The sequence below is a fragment of the Oxyura jamaicensis genome, chromosome Z, assembly GCF_011077185.1.
Source record: "Oxyura jamaicensis isolate SHBP4307 breed ruddy duck chromosome Z, BPBGC_Ojam_1.0, whole genome shotgun sequence".
Classification (NCBI taxonomy): domain Eukaryota; kingdom Metazoa; phylum Chordata; class Aves; order Anseriformes; family Anatidae; genus Oxyura; species Oxyura jamaicensis.
The window spans coordinates 30,616,835-30,629,469 of record NC_048926.1 but is presented as its reverse complement, the minus strand read 5'-3'; the positions used below and the strand labels follow the sequence as shown (position 1 = coordinate 30,629,469).

General features: G+C 38.4%; 1 long non-coding RNA gene across 2 annotated transcripts in view; it reads right to left on the bottom strand.

Moving 5' to 3' along the window:
* LOC118155936 overlaps positions 1-7,860 on the bottom strand; it is a 21,133-nt gene extending 13,273 nt beyond the window's left edge. Inside the window, exon 1 of one of the 2 annotated variants that reach the window (XR_004746067.1) lies at positions 7,739-7,860. This is a non-coding gene — a long non-coding RNA (uncharacterized LOC118155936). The remainder of the gene's footprint in view (positions 1-7,738) is intronic. The other variant, XR_004746068.1, reaches the window with a different exon arrangement.
* Between the last annotated feature and the right edge of the window lie 4,775 nt (positions 7,861-12,635).

Sequence of the window (12,635 nt, the reverse complement as noted above, 5' to 3'; positions counted from 1 at the left end):
AAAATCTGACATCTTAAACTAAGCTTTGAAATGTGAATGAATCTTCACCTCTAAAATGTAATGGAAGTGCAAAATGCAGTATTCATGAAGGGAAGGACTTCAGGCACAGAACAGCAGAGGTAACATGCAATGTCAAGGGTGAAACAAAAGCAGTTATTACTCTGGCTTCTCACTGTTAAAACTGCCAGTGCATACATTTTAAACTCAAGAGCTCCATTACATTGCAATCCCACTGATATCCCCCTGTCACCACGGTGCTATTAATGATATTGCTGTTTTTCAAGTAAGACCTAAACTTTTCAGTTTGGGAAAAAGAAGGTAATCATTAAATTCTATGCTCTTTATTAAAGTGTTTGTTCTAAATGCAGGCAGTAGTACTTAGAAGGGGGGAAAAGGTATCATTTTCCACTCTTCACCATCATTGTCTTTCACATTATTTGCCTCAATAGCATTATGTGCTGAAATCAACCTTCACTAATGTTTTATGCCATAGTCTGAGAACTCAGGGGTTGGGTTGTTTTGTTTTGTTTTGTTTTGTTTTTCACAATTGACAAGCCTAAGTATGGCCAATGGGATTTTTTTTTTTCTGAAGATACAAAATGTACTGGAACTAGAAACCAAAACTGCAGCAAGAATTTCATTGCAGAGAAACAGTGAGCAGACCAATTAACTGACAATATGCAGTCCATATGAAGCACTCACACTACACAAATTGAGAAAGAGATGTACTGTGAGTGCAAATTAATTTTCCAATGATGCAAATGCAATAGTTTCAGGATAGTATTTGGAAACTTTTTGTCGTGTCCTATGTTTCTTTAACTACCCCATCCTGGCATTATTTTATTCGTATATATACTTAAATTCTACAGTAACTTATTTCCATACCACAAACCACAAAATGTCATAAGAGGAACATTATGATTGCAAAAAAAAAAATGGAAAGTACGAAAATAAAGAGGGTGACTTTACTGCATTCATTGCTGTGTCTACCTGCCGCCATAGCATTTCTGCAATCATAAAAAGATGCCAAAGAACCTCAGGCCAAAAGGTTCTGCAATCCAAGCAACCACAAAAACAGATTGGACTTCCATTTTGGTCTGTTGCATACTGCCTGTTTAGTTCCTTCATTACTGTACTTACAGGGCAGATTATGTTTTCACAATACAGACTTTTCAAAAAATAATAATTTACCACTATAAGAGTATGATCATGATATGAGATTCATAATCTCATAACCATGATGAGTGTTTAGGGTGCTTAAATGACAGTGGTAATTATGCTCTATGGCTGTTTAAAGGTGCACTGGAGAAAGACTCTGGGTTGTTAGAGAACTCAGATAAAATGGAATCAATCTGCAATACACACTGGAACTGTAAATTGACAGGGGCTTAAAAGGAGAAAAATATGTAGATGGCTTCAGCTTTTTTTCTTACTTCTTTCTTGAATAATTTTGTGGCAGATTTCCTTAACCCTAATCTGTTTACAGAAATATTGAGCATGCATTACACATCAAAATAAATAATACCCCCATATCTTTGTACTCCAAAATTTGCAGTTAATTAAACTAATTTGTCAGTTTTTGTAAGTTGGAAACTCTTCCTGTCATCCTCTCCAATCACTACTTATTTAAATTTCATCCTTGGCCAGTTTCATGATAATGTTTATCTGCTCCAGAGGATTGGAAATGAGAGTAATACACTGCCATACCATTTAATTTCTTTCTTAAAACCGGAAAAAGCAAAGCATCAACTGGCCAGTTAGATAACACAATTTCCCATGTAGGTTATTTGCTTATGATAGCTGGGGGCTAATTCAATTCCTGAGCTGCTTATTTACTGGTTCTAAGAGGGATTCCCTACAGTTAAGAATGAACTGTGCATAAAGTTTCTATGAAAACTGCATGATTTTTTTCTTACATCGGAGCAGGTTGTATAAATTACAGCAACATACATTTAACATAGACCATTTGAACAAAATAATAACTCTCTACTACTACTATGCATTGCTTTTTTTTAGCATTTGTCTTGTTACAATGTAAACACCCCAACAGGGGATGTTTAATACCAACCACATATTTTTAAAAGATACATGTTCTTTATAGATGGCTTGCTTTAGTCCTACTTCTGGTATCCTACCTAACTGTACCTCAAAAGTCTAGCAAACAATGAATACAGGTTAACTCAAGACATATTAAAAAAATCATGCTCACTGTGGTTTATAAACATTTAGTTAATTCCAGCATCACTTTTGCCAAATGGGGCATGTGTGCTTCTTGTTTTGGTACCTTAGGAACAGCTCATCTCATATATGAAAGAACTATTTTAAATCCCCTTCAACTTATTACTGGGATCCAAACTCTCCATGTCAGGAAAATCCTAGGCAGCATTTGTCCCTAGACAGAGTAAGGACATTTGCATGTAACCCAGATCTGCATGATGCACATCCCACATGAGCATACTACTTAGTCAGAAGCTGCTATGTAGAAGTCCAGTATTTTATCATGTTGTTTCTTTTGCTACTGTGTACCCTTTTGTATAACAAACATATCTTAAATACAGATGGAAATTATTAAGATGTTCTTCCTGCCTCCTGAGAGTAATCATACCAGCTTTGCTACCAACAGCAGTAGCACATGCCAAATATTTCTGTCATTCACATTTCCTTACTGTATATTTTAATGTATATTGGGTTGCTCTGACTAAGCAGAGAAAGAAGAGAGCTCAAGAGAACTCAATAGCAAGATGTGTCCACAGTGTATGGCACACACACAACAAAAACTCCCCTCTTTGTGATAAGGCAGCATACATCAGAAAATGATTTCACATACGGAGCAAGGTTCACAGAGGCAGCTGCTGATCAGCAGTAGTAATCCTACTGCAGTAGAACCAGAAATTCCTGCTCTCTGATAGTAGAATCATGTTTTAAACCTTTTCTGAGGTGTCTTTAGACCATTGCTCTCCCTTTGCCTGTAGGAACCCTTACTTTGACTCTGTGACTTTCCCCATTCTCTTTTTCCCCAGAGCAGCTAGGCTGGGATACCAAAAGATCAAAAGTAAACAATGTAGTTGTAATTCAAGTGGATTTGAGCTACTCACTCACTATGCCTTCAGCTGAGCATTTCAGTCTTGACCTTGTTTCTACCCAGAGGTTATATGGTAATAGACAGTAGCTGATATCATTTTTAATATGAGGGGGTTTTGACTTATTGTCACAGCCCTTTTCCTTAGATCTAACAAAACCTACATTGCAATGACACTGCTCTTTCGAAGATGCATGTGGACACCTTTACCACCAGTCTTCTGGAACTCTTCTTGCTACAATCATAGGATACGGTGTTTCATATTTGTGTTTCTTATGTGTCTTCCACTGTGCTGGTTTCACACAGATGGGCCACTGAACTCCACTACACCACTCTCTCACACACCATCCTCTCCATATATGAGAATATATGACCAAAAACAGTTCAAGGGATGAGATAAGGACGGGGAGTTCATTCACCAACAGGGAAATTTCTGTTCCAGCACCTGGAGCACCTCCACTCCCTCCTTCACTGACCTTGGTGTTCACAGAATTATTTCTCTCTACATTTTCTCAGTGCTCTCTCCCAGCTGCTGTTATGCAGCAGATTTTTTTGTTTTGTTTGTTTTTGTTTTGTTTTGTTTTGTTTTTTTCCTTTCCACAGAGGTGTGACCAGCAGTGTTCACTGGCTCAGCTTTGTGCAGCAGCTTGTCACTCTTGGAGAGGTCTGGAGCTGGGTTTTATCTGACATGGGGCAGCTGCTGGGCTCTGCTCACAGGGGCCACCCCTGCAGCCTCCCCACTACCAAAATCTTGCCATATACACCTGTTCTTCCAAGTCATCTGACTAAGGGCTCATCTCTCCTTTTGGATGTTGGTGGGCATCCAGAATTTCTCATTAATAACATCATATAGGAGAAAACTTGCAAATTCTCCTTGTGGTGCTGTGATCCAAACTAAATAACTAATTTATAGCCTCTACAATATTAGCAGCTGACTGTCTGACTGGGATGGTGTTGATTTTCTTCATAGACATTTGCGTGTTGCTGGATTTGTGACTGGAAGGGGATTGATAACCCACCAGTATTTTGGCTGTTGCTGACACTGCTTTCCAGGAATTGGCTAAACATCTGCATGCTGATGGGAAGTAGTGAACAAATTCCTTTTTTACTTTGTTTGTATGCTTTAAGTAACTGTGAAGCAAAGCTACTCAACTGACGTAATCTCAAACCACAAGTCTTTTTTTTTTTTTTTTTTTTTTTTTTTTTTGTCCCTTGTCTAGCCTGGGTAGGGGGAGTGAACTAGTGGCTGTGTGGTGCTTAACTGCTGTCCCAGGTCAAAGCACCAAAACAGTGGAATGCTTTCAGACAACTGTAAAAACAGGCATATTACCTGCTGAACTGTGTCTCATATTACTATTCTACCAGAAAGATATGCAGTATTTTTACAGGAACATGTTGACTTTTGTCAAACAGCTCTTCATGGTATTTCTTTATCACTGGCCTGTCTCATTGCCACAGCTGACAAAGTTCAGAGATGACAACAGAAATTATATATTGTTTATTTCACTGCTAACATTAAACAGCAGTTTTCAGTGTCAACACATCTGTCATGACCTAAGCACTCAGCAACACTGGGTAACCACAAAATGTGTTTGTTTCCGCATGAAAAACAACAGCATCTTATCTTCATCCTTCAAATATCAGAATTCCTGTGCTCATTGTTGGACGACTTGGAATGGATTCTAAGAAAAAATCAGAATCCATAACTAAGCAACAAGATACCGAAAGGTTTCTGCCAAGAATGTGGGATGACTAATTTGATTGTTATGAAAAGGATGACTATGTCAAGCCTTAGTCTTTGGCCTGTCTTGGGGTAAGAATTTGACTGACATGAAGTAACATTTGCCATAACTAGACAAACTTAGGAGATACCACCTGTCATGACATCTTTGTGTTGGTTGATTAAGTAATCTTTATTGATATTACATAGCCTTTGGTGATCCTGAAATTCTGATACAATGAAAGAGGGACAGGTGTGAGAGAACTTTTTTTTCTCTTATGTAGGTATGCATACATTATGTCTCTATATTACACTAAGATTTTCCAATGTGTTCATGTGGACCTAAAGAATGCAAATTTTGCACAGCTTCATAGCTGTCAGTTTTAAAGATTAAATCCCACTATACCAAGAAGTCATCTAAATAACAGCACCGGATTTGTTTCTGTCTATGCAGAGTAAATAGAGTAGGGACTTAAAAAGAAAAAAAAAAAAAAAAAAAAAAAATCCATTTGTAGTTAACAACTGCAGTACTTTTTTTTTTCTTCTTAACATATCACAAGTTCAAAAGCTCTTTATTTTCCTGACTGCTATACAGAAACTTATGCATTTGTAATTTGAGTAAACTATCATCTAATTAAACAATTTAGATTGAATATGCTAATGTAAAGGATCATAAAAAAAAGAATAATTACAAAGGGACTTCAAGAGGATAATTACAAACAGGGAATGTTGAATCCGAATAAAATTCTTATGTTCTTTAATTACTGAAACCCATCTAAAGCAGGGATTGAGAATATCTTTATTTAAGTATTGTGCACAATGAATGTCTCTTCAGACCCTTGAAAAATATTAATTTGGTTGTGTATTTGTTAGATATCAACTTTCAAAGCCTGTGAACTTTAGGTGAAATATATATATATTTCCATCAGTACTCCTTGTCCACAGACCTCTTTGCAAAATGTCAACAGTGTTTCTCATCCCAATAGTAGGATAGATCATGCCTCAGTTAGCACCATGCTCCTGAAGCTGTAAAAGAGAGAGTTCAAGTAACCCAAATAGACTCGACACAACAGTACCAAAAAAAGACACAAAATGCTTACAAAGAAGAAAAAAATAATTTAAAAATAATTTACTTTAGCAAAAAGATGCATGAATACACATATAAGGTACTCCTCTAATATTTCCTTTTCTACAACTAGTGTCTTTGAGTAGCTCTCATACATTTTGTCTAAATGTCTAATTGTCAAGCCAAGACATGCAAAGATTGTTCTTTGTTTTTCCATCACACTTTAATATCTAGATTTTTGGGGGGTTCCACAGGCTAGTTGCACATTTTAAAATATTTTCACAGTATTACCTATCACTGTAATCTCCTCAATGCCAATAACAGGTTTCAAGAATATTGTCTTTCAGCCTTTTATCAAAAAGACATAATGATTTGGATGGTCACATGGTTTAATCACGATAGCAAGGGCAATTTATCAGGATAAATTACAGTGAAGATGTAATTAAATTTAAAATGCAATTACATGTGTTGTATCCCTATGGAATGTGAGTAGCCTCACATCCTCTTTACACAAACATCCTCTGCAATTTTTATTCAAAATGCCAAGACAAGTATTAGGCAAAGGGAAGAGAAGCACTTCATAACCAGACTATCTTTCTCCTTGATTTGTACTTGGTTTTGAAATACAGCTCAATTATTTAACAAACATTTTAGCAACATTCAGCTCCATCTTAAAAGGTTGAGAAAGCATTTGCTTCATTTCTCCAAAGAGATTTGTAACAAAACATAGGAAAAATAATATTTGATATTGTGTTTTTCCAAAGTAAAGAGAGAGAGAGAGAAATATTACTTACTTTTGAGTTTAGGTTGCTTCTATTTGTCATTGCAAAGATTTAAAAAAAAAAAAAAAAAAAAAAGACATATGACCTTTCCTTTTTATTTTTTTCCCATTTTAGATCACCCTGAAGCAGAGCTGAACTAGAGGTATATTTCTGAGCAATTTCAGCCTGAAAGAAACACAATGATCTGAGAAAGAAAACCTGAAAAAATGTCTGTTCCTGAGACCATCAGAATATTCAGCCAAATACACAGAGGTTACAAAGCATTCATGTTGAGGCCAACAGGAGCTGAAAAAATCTAGTCACAGATGATCTTAGACTGCAGAGGAAATTGAAGAATTGCAGAAAATTGCGTAAGATCTACCACTTTGTAAGGTAAAGTATTTTGATTGAGGACAGTTTTATTTTAGATTTCCTTTTACTGTTTTATAACATACATATTAGTTTCAATGAGCATGTTTCGAATTTAAGGTGGAGAGTTGTAGATTCTTTGGTATCTGAAAGAACACTATATAAAGTTAATAAGATTTGCATAGCCTTAAGGAAAATTCAAAGAAGTAACAGTAATGTGTTGAGGGAGGGTATGCAACCCATTGAACGTGCAATAAGCCTTATTGTTGGAATCATGCTGTTGGAATCATGCAGTAGATCACTACTCTGGAATCATTTAAATGAGACAAAACAGTGCAAGAATGCAGTAAGCATCTGCATTTCCTGGTTTTGGACAAGAAATTGCAGCCCATGTTGCACTGCATATTGTAGTTTTGAAAAATCAATGAATATAAACTCATGTAAACTTCAGTATGCATGTATGCAGCCACAAACACACTGTAACTGGGCTGTGCTCCTGAATAGAAGAAACGAAATTAGACAAAACACTGGAATCCGCAGACCTACCAACAACCTAACTACAGAAGAAGAAGGTAGCCCAGGAAATTGCTTTTACAATTATTTCTCAGCTGTCATAACTTGTAGGACCTGAGATAACAGAGAGAGAACCCACTAACTATAACTGAGGAGATGACATATAATCTTAGTCCTTAGGAAATAAGCAATCTCCCTTCACAACCTTAAATTCCCCAGTTCTGTTTTACCTTATTTACTTCAGTTCAGTAGCTGTAAGATACAACATTTTCCTTCACCGAGATTATTTTCCCCAATAGCAAATGCAGGATTATTGAAAATTGAGCCAATCTTTAAGGCAATTGTGTTGTGATACAAATCTCCTATGTGAGCTGGTGAACAAAAGCTCAGGATGACTCAGATGTGCCTTGACTTGATGGCACCATACTGTTTTCACCTGCCAAATTATCCAGCACTCAAGGGGAAGGCACTGCAACTCCCTAATTGGTAGAATTTATGGTAACTTTTTTCCCTTTGAGGAAAGTTGCCCTCTGAGGCATTGAGAGAAGTGGGCTCTTTTAGAAGCAGCAGCAGTATAACCCAACATAGCCACATCTCATCCTAATTTTGCAAGCCATAGCTACAATATGTGTTCTTAATACATTTGATGAATCTTCTTTCTAGGAGTTTCAGTGGCTTATTAAAAAATATTTTCACTAGACAGTCAGTATCTTCAGCTACCAACCTATTCTCTATACCTGGCACACAGCTGCATCATCAGTCTAGCTGACTGATGGACCTGCAAAGTTCTGTTAGCACTTTGTGAACTAAAATTTTCTACTACAGTTTTCACAGGAAACTTCATAGAAACTGCTTCTGAAATATCAGGAACGATATCAGTGTTCTTTCTTGCAAACCCAAGAACTTCAATTAGTAGGCTGAGAGGGGGAAAGTCTAACTTGATTGTAAGTTGTTGGAGCCTGAGGCCTTCCACCAAAGTTCATTCTGACCATTGAGGCATAAAAAATTATAAGATTAAGATGTTGTTGAAGAAGACCTGAGATGTGAGCCAACTGGCTACAGCTAGATAAAGAACCAAGAGTCACAAGCACAGAAATTCAATCAACTGAAACTGCCAAATTTTTTTGGAACTCAATCCAGACAAATAAATTAACACTAGCAGATTGTTTATAAGGCTTCTTTTTTTTTTTCTTTTTTTTAAAAAAATCTTTTTCTTCATCCTGTCCTGAAGTAAATAAATTAGAATCTGAGGAGTCATGACTCTTTGCAGTCTACCTGAAGTCAACTATAAATACAGCTTACTGTGCTGCAGAATAGGTTAAATTATTTTAGAATTGAAATAACTGCATAGATTCAATAGTCTGGGGTCTATCTATACTTTTTCTATTGCTAGAAATTACTTAATTCACCACAATTAGATAAGTGTTCCTGTTAGCTTGCATTGCAAATGAACAGAAGCATATTTAGAGGAGGATACAAACACAGAGACACAAACCTCCCCTTGTAGAAATTCAGCGGAGGTAGAATGATACCAACTCCAGTATATTCACTCCAACATGAACAGCGTGCTGCCTATGAGCACCACTCTGGATACCAGTTTCTAGGCAGTGACTCTAGTTCTACATTCCATATTCACAACCTGACCTAAGATAGAGAGCACATAAACTAAGTGGCTTGAAATACATTCTGCTGCCTGGAAAAATAAAAGATATTCAAATTTTGATCTTGAATCAGAAGTAATTTGGAGAAAGTGATGGGGAATATTGGAGTAGTTTGGTTTTAAAGTAATGTAAAAAATTAAGGTTATTAAATTCTTTGCCAAATAAGAATTTGGACTTAATAATCTGTGTGGGTCCCTTACACCTTGAGTTATTCTACAAGAAAAATTCATATCTTTTCAAAAACCTTGAGGAATGTTAAAATCATTAATGCACCGTCAATGCTTGCTGCAGAACATTTGTTGCTATTGCTTTATTTAGTATCTGTTTGTACACTTAAAGTGGATAATTTTTATTTGATGATCACTGGATTTGCTGCAATTTCAGTGCAAGAACACCAGCAATATCTAACATAGCTGTATGATAAGGCTGTGAGATTATGGCATGCCAAAACCACAGGATCTCTGTATTGAAAGGTGTTACATTATAAGTATCCAAAGTCAAATTACCATGTGTTCCATTAAACTTAACTACATTAGGCATAACCACAAGTTGTTGCACCCAAATAATGAATTTTGTAGTTGTGTTTCTGAATGCATACAGAGTGTAATGAATTTGGGAGCGTGAGATAGATAGGGTAGAGTTACAGTATTCTGAAAAAATATAACTACCACAAAACCTTGAACTGCTTCAAGAAAAACTGGAGAGATCACTGGAGAAAGACCTTTAGGATGGATTTTTACAAACTAATGTGTGATCATTGCTGTCACCATCCGGTTTCACCTGATTATAAAAGGCACGCCTATAGATGGTATAATCAGTATAATTTTATGTATTGGGTTTACATGGCAAAGTTTTGGTAGCTGGGGGCTTCAGGCATGGCTTCTGTGAGAACCCAGAAGCTGTCCCACGTCAGGTAAGAGCCAGTTCCAGACAGCTCCAAAAGGGACCTGATGCTGGCCGGAGCCGAGCCAATAGGCCATGCTGTTTGTACTTCTGTGAGAGCAGACTTAAGAAGGGAAGAAAAAAATAAATAAATAAATAAAATAAAAATAAAAATTAATAAAAAACATGCTGTTCAACAGCAACTGGGAGAGAGAGGAGTGAGAACCAGCCTTGCAGACCCCAAGGTCAATGCAGCAGGAGGGCAGGAGGTTCTCCAGGCACACAGCAGCAGTTCCCCTGTGCCCTGTGAAGAGGCCCCTGGTGGAGCAGGCTGTCCCCCTGCAGCCCATGGGTCCCACATGGAACAAATCTCCACGCTGCAGCCCGTGCAGGAGCCCTCGGTGGAGCAGGTGGAGGTGGCCTGGAGGAGGCTGCGGCCCATGGAGAGCCCCTGCAGGAGCAGGCCCTGGGCCGGAGCTGCAGCCCATGGAGAGGAGCCCACACAGGAGCAGGGGTCTGGGGGGAGCTGCCACCCGTGGGGGACCCCTGGTGGAGCAGTTTGCTCCTGGGGGATGGACTGATGCTGGAGCAGTTCTTGAAGAGCTGTTGCCTGTGGGCAGTCCCCGCAGGCTCAGTTTGGGAAGGATGGCATCCCGTGGGAGGGACCCCACGTGGAACAGGGGCAGAGTGACTGTGAAGGATGAGCGGAGCTGAAGAATTACAAACTGTCTGCAGCCCCCACTCCCCATTCCCCTACACTGCGTAGGGGGAGGACGTAGAAAAGGGTGGATTGGGGGTGAAGGTGTTTTTAGTTTGCTTTTAGCTTCTCACTGCTCTAGTCTGCTAGTGATAGGCAATAAATTGTATTACTCTCCCTATGCTGAGTCTGTTTTGCCCGTGACGGTGATTAGTGAATGATCTTGCTGTCCTTATCTCAACCCCTGATTCCCATTATATTTTCTCGCGTTTTTCTTTGAGGAGGAGGAATGAGAGAGTGGTTGTGGTGGAGCTTAGCTGCCCAGCAGGGTAAAACCAGATCTTGTTATGCTGCAGACTTAAGAAGAACCTAGGCTTTGCTCAATTACCAGAAAAGCCTGGCTACCTATATCCAGTGTTATTCAAGTACTCTCAGCTTTTCAATTCAAATGCACTGGCAAACTGTCTATTGATTGTAAAACTGCCACAAAAGTGTCAGGTAATACAGATTTTCCATATAATATAAAAAGGATATGCTTGGTTTTGTGTCTAAGTGCAGAATACCGTTTTTACCCTCTGCTCAGGGAAATACCAATGTGTATTGGACCATTTTTATAGGTTGCAGTTGTCAAAAGCACTGTGAATGTAAGGTGCTTTTTGCCTTTTCCAAGGTCCAGCTCTCCCCAAACCACACACAAATTTTGTGGTTGTTTTTTTTTTGGTGCTATGCTTTAGTCATGATTCATAGTCTTCTGGCTTGTACTGTATCTCCCTGGATCCCAAGCTTATCTTAACTTGCTACAAAACTGAGTAGCTTTACTTCCTGAGGAGCAGATCCATTTTACTGGCTCTGCCAACTCTGGCCAAACCGGCCTTTGCAAAAGTTATTCCAGCTCTGCCGTCACTGAAAATGCACAGACGTCAGCACATTCCCTGTGTGTGTCTTTTCCTGTTGTTTCATTCAATTAGTTTTTATCCAGGGCTTCCAACTGGAATATGATCAGAGCTCTTACATCTTCTCTGAAGATGGCAGCATTCAGTATTAAGTAAATACATCTCAACTCCATATAGTCTGCTCCCAAAAACCTGTTTATTGGGCAGTAAAGGCCGCTAACATCAATAGCAAGATGTAAAATGCATGAACTATGAAACTAGCCCTCAAATTCTTGTCATACTTTAAGCAAAGAGCACAAAGAAAGAGTTAAAAAAACCTCAGTAATGTGTGCTGAGTTAGATTTGAGAAGCCTCCTGTTATCAAGGGGTGACTGAGTGCTGATGGGGGTGGCTCCTGACTGAGCAGGCGGTATAATAGAGCTCTACCTCCTGTTCCATTGCAGGGATCCACAGCCTGCTCCGACTCAGATCAGCTGTTGTTTAGCAATTTCTTTAGGCCACCTGCTGCCTGTACTAATTTCGTAGAAAGCAAAGCACTCAGAGGAGAGGTGGGGCACAAATACTGTACTTCATCTGGAGTAGGAAAGGATCTGAAACTAATACAATTACTAAAGTTAGACTGTGTGTTCACTACTCTTTTCTGGGCATTAAGTACAATAAATGCAGTTTACAAACCATCGATTTTAATGCACTACAAGCAATTAGTAAATATGATCCTCTAGGGAAGATTCCCTAAGAGTCCCTTCCTTCCAAATATTCCTTGAGTTTAGTGGCAAAATTGAGTATCTCTCACCTCATGCTATTCTTCTACTTTCTTAGTAATGCGTGGTTGGTTGGTAATGACACTGGAGGAAATCTTCCTCCCAGATTAGCACTGCAGGAGCGCCTATCTGCAATGCAGATCCCTGCTGCTTTCAGTACATAATACCCACAAATGTCAGTAATCTTAGAACAGAAAAAAAATAAAAAAGAGAGAAGAAAAAAAAAAATGCCA